The sequence below is a fragment of the Bactrocera neohumeralis genome, chromosome 2 (genome assembly GCF_024586455.1).
Source record: "Bactrocera neohumeralis isolate Rockhampton chromosome 2, APGP_CSIRO_Bneo_wtdbg2-racon-allhic-juicebox.fasta_v2, whole genome shotgun sequence".
In the NCBI taxonomy this organism is placed as follows: Eukaryota; Metazoa; Arthropoda; class Insecta; order Diptera; family Tephritidae; genus Bactrocera; species Bactrocera neohumeralis.
In genome coordinates this window covers 3,423,664-3,435,185 of record NC_065919.1, presented here as the reverse complement: position 1 = coordinate 3,435,185, position 11,522 = coordinate 3,423,664, and the positions used below count along the sequence as shown (strand labels likewise).

The following is an 11,522-nucleotide window of genomic DNA, read 5'->3' as shown; positions in this document are numbered from 1 at the left end:
TAAAAAGCAACCCTTTTCGGGGTTTAAAATCACTATGTGCAATTTATGGGAGCAGTGGGTTTCCCACTGTCTTCGTTCTTGCATAAACATACATACAATTCTTGTAAAAAAAACAAAAAATTTTTAAAAAGAACTGTTTTGGTGGGGAATTTTTTGGTTTGGGGAAAAAGGTTTTGATTTTTTGTTGACATTTCGTAAAATTTTAAAAAACCTGATAACCGATGATGTTTCGGGTCAAAAATGACAGCATTTTATCTCGAAAAAGCAAAGGCCCAAAAAAAATTTTTGTTTAAACCGGGAAAACGTTTAAAAAATTTAAATGATGAAAAAATTTAGATGATCAGTGCCGATCCTGCCCGGGCTGGCCCGGTGGGCGATTTCCGAAAGGGGTGAGGGCCCTGGACGACGGTTTTTCGGTCGCCCTTTAGAAACAAAAATAAAAACAAAGCTGATTTGTTTTTTCGATTCGAGAACGATCCCACCCCAAACGATTAATGCCGTGTTTCCCGGTGTTTGAAGGTTTTTTTACGCATTTGTCGTCCCCCGGGTCACAATTCAGGGGGGGCCGGGGTCCTTCCGCCTGTTGCAAGATATTGCGCTGGTCATCGGTCGATTTTACCCTTTTGGAAAAAAATCCATATTAACCAATTTTTAATCACCACCATCCACTTGGGTTCGTTCCTTTTATTTTTAATTTATTTTAAAAATTCCCTTTGCCCTTTAAAACACTGGTTTGGACATTTCAGCTTCCAAAAAAAAAGGGGACCGATGTTTTATTTTTTTGGTTTTCCGATAAGGGGTGGGGTCTTTGGGAAAAAAACTGGGGCACTGATCCCCCCAAAATGGAAACCAAAATATGGTCCTTTATGAAGGAAAAGGGAACTATCAAAAGGGGATTTTCTTTCCCTTTTTTAAACTTGGGGGTTTAAATAACTCCAGAACATTCAGGCAAAAACCAAAGTGGGTTTGGGGTTGCTTTTAATCGCCGGGCAAAAAATTTCAGCGTTCCAGCTGTCCAATCGCTCTGAAGATGGCAATATGTAGATAAATGTATTAAAATAATAATATTATAATAATAAAAAAAATAATAATAAAATAATAAATAATAATAATAAATAAAAAATATATAAACAGAACTTCGTCACGATTCTCTGATTCACTTAAATAATTTTTTTCCTATACCTAAAATATGAGTACGCACAAATGTAATTATGGACGCGCCAACAAAGGGGCGGAAGTACTGAAAATTGAATTTAGCTCTGAATATGATTTTCAGTTAGGTTGGTGAGTGTGTGGCATGCAGTAAGTGACAAACGCGCCACTTTGATGGAAACTCCACTTCCAGAGCAATGCTGGCACAGGTGGGAAATTGGCTAAATAAAGTGGCAACGCACACGAACACACTTACTTACATATTACATAATAAGATTCATATATGTACATATGTATGTATAGGTTGTATGGCCGAAAGTGCTTAAGACGACGACAGACTGTCTGATGAAAGCATGTGTAAATTTTCCTCGAAAGGCTGCATAATTGCCGCCAATGAAAATAAGTGCCACAAATACAAAAGGTAAATATTCAAGGCTTGCCAACAGCAGCCGAGCGGAAGCGCATAAAAATAGGCACACAGAGCAGCCAAGTACGGTAAAATTTGATTAAGAATGAAGGTACATAAATTGTGCTCAGCTTAGTTGGCGGACGCGATGCGGCGCTGCTTACATGCAAGCATGCGGGGATAATATAACAGATGTAAGTACTTATATTAGTTTATGTGCCGCATTAATGTACTGATAAAATGTAAGGCGTTTAGTTGGCATGGATTTGAGTGGAAATATTTTCGCTTAGGGACCGCTGATAAGCGAGACGAAGCGAGCCAAAAGCAAAGCGTAAATTTCGATATTTGGTATTTGCGAGTTTTCGCTTAATACAAACTAATTTTAGTTTTCGTTAGTGATGTAATCAAATTTTATGCGCTACGTTAATATAACAGCCTTCTGTGATTTATATACGTATGTGTATGTGTAGGTATCCACTCTTTTAATTTACCAGTTATTTACGTTTCGGAACTATTTTCCTTCGAACTTTATGATAAGTTTGTGCTTTTTGTATACATTTTTCTTTAAGAAGTTTACCCAGACAAATCAAAATGGGCCTAGTTGCTCGGAAATCTCAAAGTGCACGGTGTTTAAGGTTTAAATAATTGGATAGAAAATTACGCACGATTTATTAGCCCAGCGACTAGCAAGTGCTGCTCACATAAGCACGTGATGTCAGCCAACAAAATAAGTATTTGCAGAGCATAACTATGTATATATATATATATGTACTATATATAGATTTTGGTTTGACACTTGTTGGTAACTAAATGTTACTGCAAGTAACATAAAAGGCGTTTCGTAAATTTAGTTACGCATACGCAGTAGTGCGCTCACTGTATGTGCCTTTTGAAAAGATATTTTGTTGCATAACTTAGCACTTTTTGGAGAGTTCTTGTGAAAAACAGATTTGTGTACGAAATTTTTGTTTTTCTTCATTCTTAAAACTACCATTTATGCATACAAGGTAGAACAAAAGTAAAACTTAAAGTAATGGCAATGCTTGGAAAAAGTTTCGTTTTGTTAAAAATTTCGGTTTCAGATTCTGAAAAGCATTTGTTTTCGGTATTACCAAGATTAAGCCTACCGTTGTCATACTTTTTAGGAAAAGAGCATTTCAATGAAACTTATAATCATCCCTCGATATTCGTACGGGGATTTACAGTTATTATTTCTATAATTTTGGAACATACGGATGAAAAATGTATACACATACATATATAGAGATAAATAAAATAATTAATAGAAGATTTTGACACGTTAATGCTTTAGTTGAAATGTCCTCTGTTGATGGGACACATTTTAAATGCACTGAAATAAAATCATATTGTGTTTTTTTTTCGAAAAATATAAGAGTTTTGGTTCCCTTCTTAATTCCAGCCGTTCATTAAAGTGAAAACTGAACTATTCAAACACACTGCGTTAAGATAATAGTTTCAGTTTAATTTATTACGGTTAGTGTTGCATGTCTATTTGTGTATGTGTTTGTAGACACACAGAACTTTTAGCTTCAGTGCCATTTAAACTGGTTGAACCTAGTTAATTTGATCGTAAATGAAGATGTCATAAAGAAGATTCAACTTTTATTGAAGTTGTCGAAGGACAATATGCAGAGAACGCACAGAAATCTATTAAAATAAATATTTATAAACTTTGCATAGTTTAATATCAATTTAATTGTAGAAAGTGCCATCAATTCAAAGCAAAAAAAAAAAAAAATATTATGCTTCAACGCTCTATTTGCCAACTGTGTGATAAACTTTTCATTACTAAATTTACACAAATTTCTTAAAGGAAGTTAAAAGAGTTAAAGTGCAATGTAAGTGCATAAACATCTCTTTTATGCCAACGAAATGCTCTAAATTTTTACTTGTTTCGATCGCAAGTAATCTGTAAGTCATCACGAGTTTATTGCCAGCGTGTAGTTTACAGCCAAATTGACCAAGCAACGACACACTTTATGCAATATTATTGACTACCGCCCGTCTGACTGCACACTAGTCAACGGCAGACATTTTTGTAACCAACCGAAAGATAGCAGAATAGCCGACTTAAGCGACAATAATCCAAGTCATTAGCATATAAAATCCGCCCGGCAAAAGGCGGCACATCACTCCATGCGAGTAACTAACGTAATATTGAAGAGCGGAGTTTCTGCTGTTTCGGTATGTGAAAGGTGGAGGAACGTGCTGTAACTAGGCTGGCATATGAGGTAAGCTTTGCTATTTGAGAAGCAACGTTTGATTTCAAGTTAAGCCTTAAATTTACAGGCAGCAAATATCAGGCCTATTTTCAGGACAATAAAATACTAAGACAAAATTAAGTTCGTGTTCAGTTTATAGTTATATTTAGTAGAACTTGCAGTTGGTTTTAATACTTAGACACATCTCAAATTGTTTTCGCTGATGTTTAGTATTTCGAATAGAAGTAAAGATAATGCGTATGTTGAAAACAATTGCTTCAAGACAATGCTGTATTGTGACCTTGAGATATGCAATATATTGGGTACTCGAAAGTTTCGGATTTTGTCAATAGATGTCGTTTCAGCCGTATATCTCCAGTACTACCAATCACATTGAGTCATACCATATAGTGTTGGAAAGGTGAGATTTTAAGCTTCATTTAATCAAAAAAATTATTATTGAAGCTTGAATAGAAATACGAAGAGATTTTTTCGACTACCTAAATTTGTAGATCTAGAGGCAAATCTCTTTGTGAGGAAGTCAAATCTTTGCACTGAATTCTCAATAATTAACAAAAATTTGTTACTGGATTATGCTATAAAAAACAGCCTTCAATAGTTTGAAACAAAACCAAATTAGACTAATTGCGTTTAAGACTGTTTTAAAAATGTTCTAAACAATTTGTAGCTGTCAACTTGTCAAAGTTGCAATGAGAAAGATGAAGTGGAAATATCTAAACACTTTCTCTTCCACTGATCAGCTTTTGCGAGTTTAAGGTTGAAGTAACACGGTTTCCATACTTTTTACAAACCCCGCGAATTTGCTGGAATTTGTACATGTGAATTTGCCGATATGCAATGCGGTCTTTTCGGTGCATACTTAAGGGTTCTGGGCATCACAATGGACAAGCGCCTCTAGCAACTAAGTGAGATTGTTCGTAGTCGCACTAGCAATCAGTTTATTGACCTAATTTAACTTAATCTAAAGCCATTTGAACGAGTCTACGTTCTACAATCTTACTGTGGTCTACATTGTCTCTTGTGTTGAACTTTAAATAATAACTTTGTTGCTGCTTTCACTGACAGCAGTTCAATTACGGAATAGGAGAGCAGAGCATAACCGAGCGATCAGCGAAGTGGCGACTCGAAAACAGTTGTTTCTTATAAATTATTAGCTTATTCGTTTACTTATGATTTTTCTTAAATTGAGTTACTCACCAGGTGAAATAATATACAACGGTGCTGCTTTGTTTCAAAATGTTTTTAGTCTGGTAGCACTGTTTTAAATTTCTTGATAGAATTTTCACAAGAAATGTGTACAACATCCAGGATTACAACGAACTTTTACACATTGCATTTGCTAACGTAATTTAATTAAACTTTTCACATGCATTACTTACACGCTTTTTATATAATTTCTTGTAATGTTATGCGCAAAAACAATGCTGAATTGAAAGTTTTATTTCTTATGCAACACAATTTTCTTGCCAAAATACAGAGAATTTCGCACGCTTCTTCATCTGCTATTCAATTCATTGATTAATTGCTGTTGTTTTTGTTGTTTTTTGGTTTTTCTCTGGGTGTTTTAAAGTTTACCGTTAAATCACTTTAATCTACTTTTTGTTTGGTTTTGGTTTCAGTCGTTTTTATGCCGAGCGATGACGATGCGTTCGCCTGCCCAAAGTTCGATAACCGTCCGCGCGACTCGAGCAGCTATTCCGGCGCGTTTACATTGTCGGCATTTGGCTTAGAATGTATCTGTTTGCCTTGGTTTAAATTTCCGCTTGCCCGCTGTAGGGTTTTTCTACTTTTTGTTTGATTTTGCTTTATGCGCGGCTATTAAAGCAGACTGTGTACTCAATGATTGTGCGATTACTTTTTTCTAGTGTAATTGTTATTGTTATTGTTGTGCGTTTTGTACCATTTTAGCATGCGTGACTGTTCTTGTTCTTCTATTATTATAATTCAATTGTTGTAACACTTTTGCTTTCGTTGCATTTCGTTCGCGCGTCTACGCATGTTTTTTTGTACTTTCGGAAATCTGCTTAGTGCACAGTGTTGTTGTGTTGCGACTTTCGGTTTTTAGTTTTACAATATGGTTAATAGTAATTTTCCTCTAATTTTCATATATTTTTTTATTTCCACATATTTAATAAGTAACTCGAAAACACATTTATTCTCTTTAATCTAATTATTTTCTTTTGAAAAATCTTTCAGCAGAACACTGCTGCGTTTGCCGTTACAGTTTTTATCCATATTTGGAATTGTCTTTGTTTTTTATTCACTGACATGTAAATTAAATTGTTTTTTTTTTTGTATTTTTTCGACTTTTTCACCAGCTGCCTTGAAGTGTCTACGGGCTGGTTGCTGTCACCGCTTTCATTGGATTAATACATAGTTTCCTTCGGGGTTTCTCGCGAATCTGGCACTCTTCGCTTTTTTATCAGCAACAGGGTAATGCTGAAAAATGAAAGGGCATTAATTCAGTAATTGAAAATGAATTCATGCGCGAATGTAATTTGGTCATGTACATTTGTGTGTGTGTTTAGTTATATATGTAGTAATTACAATGGTCATATGCACATGCTATGCGTATTTATATAGTAATTATATATACATTACAATACCGATTTTGCAAATGCTTGGCCAATAGTCAATGCAAGAACGAGTTGAGTTTCGACCTTGACCACTCGTTTCATGATTAAATGGCGCAATAAAGTGACCAGATAGTCGGTATTGAACATCAGAAGGCCTCATATGCTAAATAATTTTTATAAAACTTCAGAAATTTATTCCAATTTCCGAAGCAGTGCCTCCATTCCTTAATAATTAGTATGTATTGGGTAGTTGAAAAAGTCTTTTCGTACTTTGTCAATAAGTAGATGTCGTTGCAGTCACATATCTCCAGTGCTACCAATCACATTATGTCATACCATATAGTGTTGGAAGTGTGAAGTGAAAGGTTTAACCAAAAAAAAAAATTAAACTGATGAAAGTTTTATACTGATCGAATAATGTCTCTAGAAAAATGGCAAAAAGTGGTCGACCAAAATGTTAGATATTTGTTTATTTGTTTATTATTATAATAAAAAATGTGTGGAAAAGTTGGATTTTCAGCACTTTTAGTTCTGAAATTCGAATATGCTTATTCATATAATGAAGCTTCTACGATTCTTCTCTGAAAAAATGTTTGGAAGTGATGTTTAAGGAAACAATTTACACGAATCACTCTCTATAAAACAAACTTGTAGTAAAAGTAATTATAGACTATCATATATATATGTATATATACTAGCAGATTCGACCCCGCGATGCTGTGATATACATTTTACTATTAATTATATAATAAACTATTCAATATGGTGAATATTTTATTTACGAATAAAGGCGAAAGCGTTTTTGTCGGTAAAAGAAACATACAAATAAATGTCAATAATAAAAATAATGATTTTAAAGCTGTTTTTTTCAATGTATAATTAGTAGCATATGTCAGTTAAGTTCTAATTAAAATAATACTTCTTTCTGAAAGAAGAAATCTTGGTTAAGTTCATCAGACAGATGGCTGTTAACCAGTCATCGAAAAAACGTACCTTTATATTTGGTATTTTACTGAAAATTAAAATTATAGTTGAACTTCCCTAACTCGCATCACCATAATCGACAAAAATACTTCGAGTTAGAGAGACTTAGAGTTATGGCAGGAATTTGTATGAAATTTGACTTCTATTGCCAATTAAAGAATTCGAATTAGAGAGACTTCGTGCTACAGAAGTTCTAGTTATGGAAGTTCAAATGTTTTATCTTTTTTTGGGATTCTGAATATGTACATGTGTATGTTTTTAAATATATACAGTGTAATCTCCCGTAAGCAGACACTGACGAGGCCAGCCTTTCTGTTCAGTTGATAGAGTTGTCCGCTTAATAGTTTGTATTTAATAAACAACAACAAATTGTGCGACAGGCTAATGTGCCCAGTTAACAGAGATGCTCTTGTTTTCACTTTCTTTCTTTTAAGTTAGTTCAAACTGGACAGAGTGTGCAAAATTTTACTAAAATGGTTCAGTAGTTTAGGAGTCCATCGCGGACAAACAATGTGACACGTACTTTTTATATTTAAGATATATATATATATATCTCGGATAAAAATAGGTATTTCTTAACCACAAACCAATTTTTTAGGCTAAAATTTAAGATAGTTAATCTAAATTTGCTACACTTGCATATCGGATATTTCCTCTTTCTACGATATTTGTATTGTATGACGACTTTTTGGTACAAAGGGTTAACAGTAGTCTTTTCAGTGCACAATTTTAAGCAAAATTATGAGATCAGCTCCTACCATATAAACAGACCAAAAAGCCCAGCATATACACCAAGGATATTTCGGCACTTTTCTAGGCTGAAATGATCCATGGTTGGAAATATACTGAACTGGGTTTTATTATGGATATATAAATAATGCAATTGTACAACAGAAAGTACAAGTCATAGCTATGGATTTTGAATTGATGGCATAAAAAATACTTTGTCTGATAGAATTTGACGATTTTGCTATTCATAAAACTGAGTTCTTTGTATTTTGCTGGCTTTGAATTCGGGTTCTAACAAGTCTAACCTAAAAACAAAAATTTTAAATTTAAGATCTTGAAGTACATTGAAGAAAAGCTATTGATTAATATGTTCCCTAAAAAAATATTTTTTATTCACGTTTAAATTATATGTTTTATACCCTGAACAGAGTATATTAAGTTTGCCATGTTGTTTGCAACACCCAGAAGGAAGCGTCGGAGACCCTTTAAAGTCTATATTTAAGTGATCAATATGTTGAGCTGAGTCCATTTAGCCAAGTCCTTCTGTCTGTCTGTCCGCCTGTTCGTCTATCTGTATATATACGAACTACTCCCTCAGTTATTAAGATATCGTTTGGAAATTTTGCAAACGTCATTTTCTTTTCGAGTAGCTACTCATTTGTCGGAACTGCCGATATTGGACCACTATAACATATAGCTGTCATACAAACTGAACGATCGGAATCAAGTTCTTGTATGGAAAACTTTCACATTTGACGTGGTATCTTCACCAAAGTTGGCACGGGTTATTTTCTAAGATAATAATCTAATATACGAAGAAATTGTTCAGATCGGCTTACTGTAGCATATAGCTTCCATACAAACTGAACACATAGTTACTAAAAGAATGGACACCTACGAAAAATTGTTCAGATCGGAATACTATAGCATATAGCTTCCATACAAACTGAACACATAGTTACTAAAAGAAATACACCTGTGAAGGGTATATTAGCTTCGGTGCAGCCGAAGTTACTTTTTTCTTGTTTTAATAAAAATTAAAAAGTTTCAAAAAATAGAGTTTTTAGAAAAATAGAAAAAAAGTAAAATACACCATATTCGATTTAAGTTTTAACCATAGTCTGAAAATGAGTTTTAAAAATTTACTGAACTTCAGTGCCGTTGCAACTGGATTATTATTATTTTTGTAGTTTTCAATACCGACAGATTTAGTTAGCAAAAATATATAACTGGTATTCTCGCTCTTTTTTTTAAATCTTGCAGAAAATTGTGATGTGGCTTAACAGTTTTAAACCTTAAATATACTAATTTAATTTGATAAACTATTTTTTATAACAAAAAATTAAAAAAAGTTAACATGTTTTAGTAAAATGTAATAATATACTGCATTTATATAAATTTAAAAATAATATGTTATCGGTTTATTTGAAATCGTTTGCTCATTTAATTGTTCAAGCACTGATTACATGGGTTTTAAGTGCATTATGTGTTTTTTTTTACGCAACACTTATTTTTTTGACATTGCTTTATATAGAGTCAAATAGCGTATTAACAGATTAATTTTTTGTATTATTAGACATTTTTATATTTATTTTAATTACTGATTTTTAACTCTTTTACGCTGCTACTCACTTCTATTTAAGTTGTTGATTGTCCACTTGAAATTTTTCTTTTGTTTCTTGCCCATTTGAGCGGTTTAAGTAATCAGCATTTTGGTAATGCTGCATGCGTTGGTATGTGCGTTTGTATTTTGAATTGAAACCCGCTTTGTTGGCGCGGCTGCTAATGCTGGTGCACACAAGTAAATACACAAAATCACAATTCTATTTATTTATCTCTTCTTACTTTGTACACAGTACAATTGTTGATACACTTATGAATATATTTATTTCTATCATTTTATTTCATTAACAACAACAAAGCAGTTAAACGTTTTGCCTTTAAGCAATTATGCACAACTCGCGACGATGATCAATCAATTGAATTATTTGGCAATGCGATGGGAGAACATTTGCCTCGGTCACTTTAATTGCTTTTTATCCGCGCTTACAAACGTCTCGCGGCAAATTTCAAAACAAACTGACTATGCGATTTTTCCAACTGGTCCAGCAGCAGCATGCCATGTAGCAGAGGCAGCAGCTGACGGCAGCAACAAAAGCGGCGGCGACGACGACAACAGTGGCGACGGCGCCAAAATGCTTTAGGAGCACCAACAACAATACAAACAGCTGACTGTGAGAGCATCTTCTTCAAGCAGTAGTAGGAAATTGCATGAAACACCTACACACATACATGTGTATATATGCAGTTATCTATATATGTTTATGCGGTTGTATATGTGTCACTACGGCATGCAAAGTCCACCTTGCGCCCACAGTAGTCACTTTTCCGACCGATAAAGCTTTCGCAAAGCTCATTTTCTCGCACTAGCGCTCACGCTTGCTCTCAGTTATTGCCGCCAATAGTGGGAAATTTACATTTGCCTGACGCTCTCACAAAATGCTAAATTTTGTTTTGGGTAATTTTTTCCCTCCAAGACATGGGTTAGGGTCAAATGTGCATGGTTGGGCAGCGTGTAATCTGTTTTCGTAGAACACGTGCTGGCTTTGCCACTTACCTACTGCTTACATGCTTACATATTTATTTGCTATGAAAGCAGACATTCATGGTTCATGTTGTTGTTGTATAATGTTGAAAGAGCGTTTTGTTATTCATTGCTTTTGTTGTGTTTTCTATGTGTGGCTACTTGCTTGCCATTCATGGCATTCTTCTCAAACAAATCCGTACGAATGTATGTGTATATATGCAAATATGTGTGAGTGTGCGCTTGTAACTCACGGTTGCTGGCTGGCGCTCAATGGCTTTGGTTGTGGCCATGTTGGCGTTTGGACAATTATGAATGGCAGAAAAGGCGGGAAGTTATTGGGCGGCATTGAATTGCGCATTTCGTTTATTACTGTCTTCCTAATGACTGTCCGATTACTGTTATTATAATTAGTATTGTTGAAAGGAGTGAAATATTGACAGAGCCATAGAGCATCTATTATTACTACTATACATACTATAAATGTTGATGAATGGATAGGGATTATTTTCAGCCGGCCGTCACATACATATGTATGTATATGAGTATATGTTTTTTAAAATGTAAAAAAATGGTACTAATAATATAAATCCCAAGCGTGAATTGCCTAGACCTACTTTAAAGGCTTACATGAATTTCCTCGGGTAAAAACAGCATTTTTTCAACAATTTTTTCTCATATAAAAAATGAAATATTTTACTAGAATTTTTTAAAGCTGCAAACATACATTATTAACAAAGAAATTCTGATTATTTTTGCAAAAAAATATTTTATAAATATATTTCCGGTGACCCCTCGGAAAAAAGATGCGCCCGCGTTGGCAGAATAACTCCTTGCAGGATCATCTA

At 34.1% G+C, this 11,522-nt stretch overlaps 1 protein-coding gene across 1 annotated transcript in view; it reads right to left on the bottom strand.

Annotated features, from left to right (window-relative positions):
* Positions 1-10,174, bottom strand: part of LOC126751160 (uncharacterized) — a 64,044-nt gene extending 53,870 nt beyond the window's left edge. The window contains exons 1-2 of the mRNA XM_050461203.1: positions 9,723-10,174; positions 4,999-6,240 (exon numbers count right to left, since the gene is read on the bottom strand). The gene's annotated coding sequence lies outside the window, so the exon portion shown is untranslated. The remainder of the gene's footprint in view (positions 1-4,998; positions 6,241-9,722) is intronic.
* Between the last annotated feature and the right edge of the window lie 1,348 nt (positions 10,175-11,522).